This window comes from Onychostruthus taczanowskii, unplaced genomic scaffold, assembly GCF_017590055.1.
Source record: "Onychostruthus taczanowskii isolate IOZ18803 unplaced genomic scaffold, ASM1759005v1 scaffold59, whole genome shotgun sequence".
NCBI classification, from domain to species: domain Eukaryota; kingdom Metazoa; phylum Chordata; class Aves; order Passeriformes; family Passeridae; genus Onychostruthus; species Onychostruthus taczanowskii.
In genome coordinates, this window is record NW_024503568.1 from 2,995,831 (window position 1) to 3,003,772 (window position 7,942).

Genomic DNA, 7,942 nt, shown 5'->3' on the forward strand with positions numbered 1-7,942 from the left:
AGTTGCTGTTGCAGTTAAGGTGCTACCTGATTTGCCCCACCTTAGCTCTAGCTTCTTCACATGAAATACATGGATTATTTTTATTCTCAGACACTTGACAGCTCATCTGTGGGGAAAAAGAAAAAAAAAAAGAAAGAATAAAATATATTTTCAAGTGAAATCTCTTCACACTGAAGGCACCAGTAGTTTTACATTTAATTCAGTGCAGCCAGATGTGAGTTGATCCTTTTTCTTAGTTGGTGCAAAGAGAAGCACAACTAGGGTTTTGTGCATGAAAAGAAAAATTCACTGGTTCGTGTAACTTACATTAAGAATTCCAGGTACTTTGGTGAATACTAGGAGATTGCACATAAAAGGAGTTTAAAGTAAAGTTTGAGTGTCATTATCCCATTCCTATATTCCTTTCCATGGGAATTGGTAGTTGCTGACCATCAAAAATTGTTGTGACTTTACATGATCTGATGGTGTGACTGAAGACTCTGTGTCTTCTTTCCTGTGTGTTATCCTCTTTTATCCAGAGTGAAGTTGTGCTCTGCAGTGCTTTAATGTTGCCTCCCATAACAGCACATGGGCAGAAAGGCAATTTCTGTCAGGCCTATCTTGCATTTCAATCACAATTTAACATCATTAAGAAAGTTCTGATTTAAATGTGAATTGCTCCATGTTCAGAATTATAGGATCAGAAAATTTTATTATTCCTCAAATATCAAGTGTTACTGCAAGATTATGCAAGTGCTTACTGCAAAGTGCCTCTTTAATTGAATTATCAATGACCTTTATTATTTATTGATTTATATTTGCATGTGTGTATTGGTTTTAGCATTTCTGGGAAGCAATGAGAGTTTTTATATGTTTTTAGGTGCAAGAGACATCTGAATTCTAGAGACAAAGTGCACTTAACCCTTTATTCGATTTACCGTATTCATACTACAGGCCCAGATGTCTGTGTTTGACAAGAAAAATGTATTCTTGCTTGGCAATAAAACCCAATAGATTAATTTGGATACTTCATGGCATTTTTGTTAACCTTAAAAAATACAGTCCTTTTTCTAGCTGAGCAGATGTCCTGTGCAGGTAGTATGAAACAAACAAGACAAAGACAAATGTATTTTGTCTTGTTTAACTTAATCATTGTTTCTTCTGTGAAGATTAAGTTTGATTCATTCAAAACCAAAGGTGACCTAACCATTCTCCATGTATTTTCTTCAATACATCACAAAATCATTAGATCTTCAGTTTCTAGTCAAGAAAAATTTTGCAAACATAACTAGATATAAGTGAACAACTGAAGACGTGTAAATTTATTTTAGTCAGGAGCTAATTTCAGCCTTCTGCTATCAAAGTAATAATGTGGGGAGGAGAAAAGTACTTATGAAATGATAACAATAATATATTTATATATAAATAATATGGTTTTTTAATCTCTTATTCCCTTGTTAGGAAGCACGGTCATCAGAATGTTATCAAACTGATGATGCTTCATTAACAAAATGGAATTGTAGGAAAAGCTTTAAACACTATCTCTGCCTTATCTTCCCACTGTGAAAGGGCTCAGAAGCTGGCTAATTTAAGCAAAGTGTACATGAGTAAGCAATTACTGAGCAAGTAACTTCTCCTGAACTGTGCTGCTTTGAGTGGCAGAAGTGCCCTTGTTACAGCAGGAGACAGAAAAGGTCTGTAATGCAGAACTTCTCTGAAAAATCTGTCTGTGGTGTCATACTCATAGCAAACTTTACAGTGCATGAGTAAATGATCAACCTAATTACATTTCCTATATCCATCATAGAAGTCTCATTTTTTCCTTCTCCCATCTGTCTCTGCCCATCTGTTTTCTCTTATGGTTGGCCTGTAAAGTCTTTGGGGCAGGGGTTGTTTTTCATATCTGTGTACAATATCTAAGGGGATCCTGCTTTACAACTAGGAATTATAAGCAAAATGATAAAATAAATATTTCATAACCAAACTTTCATATGTAAGAAACTAAGTTATCAGTAAACTATAAACACTTGAAGACCTGAAAAGGTCAGATTTCAAGCAAATCAAGGGATCCTTTTTAGCATATAGATAACTTCTGATTCTGTTTAACCTGTCCTTATAACCTATGTATTTTTTCTTATGTCAGAAAAGCACAATTCAGCACATAATTGTTCTATCTGTAAGCCTTTCAGAGTCAAGATTGTCGCAGAAGTGTAGGATTATTGTCACCAAGTATTGCTTCAGAAAACATAGAATGCACAGAAAGCATGGAATGCTCCTTTGGGATTCCTGCCTAGTCTCCTGGCCTTGCCTGTTTGCAGCATTCTGGGCAGGGTGTATTCCCAATGACACTCAGCCTGCTTTGGGTTTTTTGTAAAGACATTTAGATTCTACTCTCTGTCTCAGCAGGTCAGGATTCTGCCTTAAGTCTGGAAGAGTTTCTGTCTCCTAATTTGAGATTATTGAGGTTTCACTGTGACACAAAGGTGTTAGAACAGACCAAGCAACAATCTCCTATTTTCCCTTAGAATATTCTTATTTAAAGAAACAGTGATGTGGAATTCTTAAAAGAGCTCATATATTATATATTATTTTATATTATATATTTAAAAAAATACCTGTGGAATAGAATTGTGAAAAATGGTAAAAATACCATATTGCAACTGTGTAGATGAAGAAAACAGAATGCAAGGCTATTTTTTTACACATATATCTGGTTTTGATAATTAAATTATTGATATAATAATTGTAAACTGGGTGTTTAGGATTAAACCATGCTCTCTTTTATCTCATCCTTCATTGATTTTTTTGTGTGCATGTGATTTCATAAGGTCAAAAAATTTATCTTGGTGACACATGGAATTCTTCATTTTAGGATTTGCATCATCTGAGCCACCTGCCTCTGTATGTATGCTTATTTGTAAGTACTATAGCAACACTCCTGACTTGTCTGGTTAGAACATCATATTTCCCATTACAGGAGTTTCACACATATTTTCTTTAAAATTTCAGTACTATAAAAGGTGCCAGAGGAAAAGGTTAGGGGTTCATAACAGAAGCAAGAACAATTGGAGCTGTCAGTTTATAACAGTGGCAAACCTGTAGATATCTTTAAAGCCTGACAAATAGAAAACCAGATTATGGACCAGTAAGCAGGAAACCTTAGTCCACAGCAAAGTAATTTTTCTTAGTTTACCCTTTGGTGCAAGATATTTATAACAAGCCAAATTACCTTACTTTTAACCTTTTAACTTGGGCATGTCTATAGGAACTCTTTCCATGTCCTTTTCCATAATCCAAATGTGTTGCGTGCTCAAGCCCCTGCTCTCTAATGCTATTGACATTTAATGACTATTAATGGTAATTCTCTGGTTGTAGCAATTGCAAGTATTTTTATAACTTTGTAATTTATCTGAGAACAATATCTATAATTTCTTTATTATACAGCAATGCCATGAAAACTCATGAAAAACATGTCAAAATGTGCTTTGTTGAATCTCTGGAAAGATCCAATATCTATTTCCAATCTTAAATGTTTGAGTTGTTTCTATAAGAAGCACAGGAGTGGTTTCTCTTAAATGCTTTCTCAAGTGGAGAGATGCCTTCCATGATGTACATCAGAGTCCTGATCCCCTGGTATTGCAGTACACAGAATGTGACCTGGTGTATTTTCCATTCCACTCTGGCTTTCCTGCCAGTGGAAAGCAGCATGCACCCAGCAGGGCTTCACACCCACCTTTGCTTCAATGAGCCATCAAGAAAAGGCAACAATTCAGACAGCAGGGATTCAACCCACAGGGATTCCTTGACACTTAGTACATGGTGAGATGTTCTGCCTTTCCCACTTCTGCCTTGGAAGCCTTTAAGTGCCTTAAGTTATATAAAATTAAAAAACTACTCTAACCAAGGAAGGACTCTAGCCAGACATTGCTTTAAACAAGCAAAGTAAAATATTTCCAAGTAATGCCAACAAAAGACAATTGCAGCTCCTAAAGGAGAAAATAAAACATTTTGTTAGAATTCTTTAAAATTACAAGGAGCAATAACATAGTATAGTCAGGAGAAAAAAAAAAAAGAAACTTTGTCAGGAAAAAAGGAATCATTTCTACAAAATTTTAATCTGAGGATATTTAGGGTCATAAAAGAGGATTTTATCTATTCCCAGTTTGGTGTACATGAATAACATAAATAAGTGAAAATAGAGATACAACAAAAGGCCATTTTTCCTCTATGTGTGGGTGGGACAGATCATTGTATTGAAGAGAACCTTATTAGTAATATAAAACAGGGGAAATAGATTCACAATTTTTGATAGATAAATTTCACCACTGTCCCCAAACTCTTATCGCAAAAGATATTTATTATATATTTAAAACAAAAAGGTGACTTTTTTTTCTTTTAACACTGGTCACACTTTTGCACGTGGGTCTTTATAGTGCATGTGGGATTCTATTTCCTTGTATAACCCACCTGCTTTTCTGTAAGTACATAGGAAGTAAATTATACTGAACATATTTTATGAAAAAAAAAAAAACCAAACAAAAAACCACACCAACAAACCACTAAAAACAAAAAACCTCAAAATCCCCAAACCAAACAGTAGCATAGATGAGTTTTAATGTAATCAGAAAAAAATTTATACTTTATTCCATTTTCTCCTTTATATTCCATGTAAATACAAAACATCAACTGATGAGCTGTACTTTTCAGAGAGAAAAATACAGTTATATTTAGGCATGTGTATTTTTTACTTAGTTGCTTGTAAAGAAAACCCTCAAACATAATTTTATTTCTTCTTTAAGAAAGAGAGGTGGAACTAAAAACTATAATTTCCTACCATATTTTTATGGTTTTTACTTGTTTTAATTTTAGAAAGGGAAATAGTTCCTACCATTCTTACACAGGTGATTTTTCAGCTTATAAATAATGATATATAAATGATTAAGGATAAAATAAGCAATTTAAGGTTATTCTTTCTGCATCTGACTCTCTGGAACTGTGATTTTTGTAACAGTGTATGCCATCCTTGTTAACCATGACAGAGACTAACCAATGACTCAAAAGGAATCAACACTTTAATAATTAATGCAAGATGCTGAAGACATAAACCAATGGTGAATAATTCATTTCACTTCAGTTCATGATTTGTTGATTAATAATCATGAAATATCTGGAATTAATTAACTAATGAATGTTTATGAATAACAATTACCTTTGTTTGTTTCATGATTTCATGTCTGTTTAGACTACTTCAGAGGAAGAAAAAAACCATGAACATGTGAAGAGGAATTCTGAAGAAAGATGAATGACAAAGACTTGTGATTACTTCCAGAATGTTGTATCAGAAGTGACAAAAGTTTAGCAGTCTATCAGTTCACTTCTCTGAGGTGATTATGTGAAAAGAAATATAAAAAATAGGCCATAGTAAAGCAATTTACAGCTACAGAAAGCCCCAGCTTAATGCCCTGATTGTTAATGTATTTGTACCATTACAAATTTTAATTGAGTAATCTATCATGAAAACTTTATTGCATGTATGACAGCAACAGTAAAATTAAAGGTAAAGGTTTCAAGGATGTGAAACTGAATTTCTAGAAGGCAAGCTACTTTTGATGTAAGATATATCTGTGTGTCATTTCGTTGCTTAGCTCACTGTCATTCATGTCAGGGAAATACTATTTGTTTGAAGCTATACTAAACAATTCACATCTTTTCATGTCATGTACTTGTAAATAATTTTAAATGTCTTTTTAAAAAAATCTGCCATTTTTTCCATTGCATAAATGCTTTCTTTAATTACATGGAATTATGTAAATTCCTTTAACAGCAGTTAAGGTCAGAAAATCTGTTTACATTTCATAGGTTATCTGGCTGCACATCCTCTAAGAAAATGGAAACAAAATCTAATCCTCCAACAATTTAAAGAATTTTTTTGCGGTCTCACAAAGTGTTTATTTAGGAGATGAAACATAAATCACTCTGATGAAAGCATAAATTAACTTTTAAAAAAGTGCTTTCCACATGAACCTGTGAAAAATTAAGTTTGATACCTCAGGATCTGAAAAAAGCTGTATATTGTGTTCCTAAGCATGGACTCTTTCTTTCACAAGGATAAAATGGCAGGATTAATGAAGAGCTTAATGATCTCCTGCTGTGATGAAGAGTCCAGGAAGTAGCTGCTCTAGAAGGAGATGTTCTGGTACCAGCTGAGGAGCATTTGTGGAGGAGTCATGGAAGGTATTATTGCAGGGCAGGCAGATGACTTAGGAAGGTCATAGAGAAGAGGAAAGAGTGGTTGCTAGTGTCTAATTCAGATTTTGGTCTTCTTTTAGAGAGAGGAGGTGTTTGGACTGATTCAGATTACTTCTGAAGGCAAGCAGTGGCAAGGATGCCAGGACTTAAGGCATCTTAGATTTCTGTATAACTTAGAGTTACCTGTAATTTCCTGCCTCTCTGGGACAGAAAAGTTATTAAAAGCAGTATGCCAGTGGCTTCAGATACTGATATTGCCAGATGTTCTTCAAACCAGGGTACAGAGTCTCTTACTGATGGAATTATGGACTTATACCTCTCTGATGCTTTTGGATGTGACCAGCAGCTGCAGATCTCAAGAAGATATATGGTGCATCTTTTGCAAAGATCAGGTACTGTTGCTGTAGTTTAACCACGATAAATAAAAAAGATCACTGACATGAACTGAGCAGTGCAGAAGTGCTGTGGGTACTGACTGTCCTTTTCTGCCTGTGTACCAGAGTTGGAAGAACTTATTCACAGCTTACTGCTGTCTAAATTGTCTTTTTTTGTTTCATTTGGTGGTGGAGATTAAGTGCTTATTTATTCTTTTAAAACATAGAGAAAAAGAAAAAAAATACAACCCATTTAACTTAAACTTTGGGATGTAAAAATCTATAATGTTGCACTAATAATAGTTGAAACTAAATTCCTTGTTATATTGCTTTAATAAGTACTTCAGTATACTTAGTATATATTGAGCACTTATTAACTCATCTTTTACTGATGTCTTAAGTTAGTTTAAAAGTTATCTTGAAGACAGTTGGAAGTTTAAAGACATATATATATGTATTTTCTGTATAACTTGTAGAGCACTGCTTTAGGGTTAGGTTTCTTATAGGTAAAATTAGTTTTCATTTTATAGCTAAAATTAATAGAGATAAAGAAAAACTGAGACAAATTTTGAGCTTGGAAAATGAGGGAAGTAGAATCTGTGGGTGAAGGACCATCCAGTCATCTGATATGCTAAATATCACTTTAGGTAATTTAGTCCAGTTCAAGAGTCTCTGTTCCTGGGCCAGGATTTAAAGGACTTGAACATTTGAGGATGTAGTTAGAGACTTAGCAGTGCTTCAGAATCCTACCAGACTCTTATTTGTAGTTATCTGTAAAAAGTCCATCAGGTAAAATAAACTGCACCAAAGTGTTTGCATTGTTTAGCCAAACCCCTGAGGAAAATCCCTTTGAAGAGTGGATGGCTACAGGAGGACTAAAAGAAGGCTTAGGAGGAGACCTTCAAAGGAGCTTTGCTTTTCCACTGTAACAGTAATTTAGAAGTAATTAAGTTATGTACTAGCAGAAAAATAGGCATATGCTGTGAAAATTGCTTACTGCCCTGGTTGTACCTGCTTCTTTTCTATCCTTGGCATCTTTCTTATAGCTTTTCTTTGTCAAATATGTTTGTTTCTCTTATCCTGAGGCTGCAAACTGTGTGTCACAGAATGGTCTCTTTATAGTTGTATGCTGCAAATTTAATATGATTTGAATCATACTCTAGAGGTCAATTCAAACACATTTTAGATAAAAACTGCCAAAAGTTGTTTTGTTTTTTTTCTAAAACTCAACTTTCTGGAAGATTGATTTCAATGTACTTATTCTTGAGTACATTTTTTTTTCTTAATTAATACTTCTTGGTAAATGGTGTATGTGTAACTGATCAGTCACCTCTCATGAC

General features: G+C 34.1%; 1 long non-coding RNA gene across 1 annotated transcript; it reads left to right on the top strand.

Annotated features, from left to right (window-relative positions):
- Nucleotides 1-2,847: 2,847 nt before the first annotated feature.
- On the top strand, nt 2,848-6,191 carry LOC121343274. Its single transcript, XR_005953675.1, has 3 exons — nt 2,848-2,896; nt 5,222-5,363; nt 6,087-6,191. It is a non-coding gene; the product is annotated as an uncharacterized LOC121343274 (long non-coding RNA).
- Nucleotides 6,192-7,942: the final 1,751 nt, after the last annotated feature.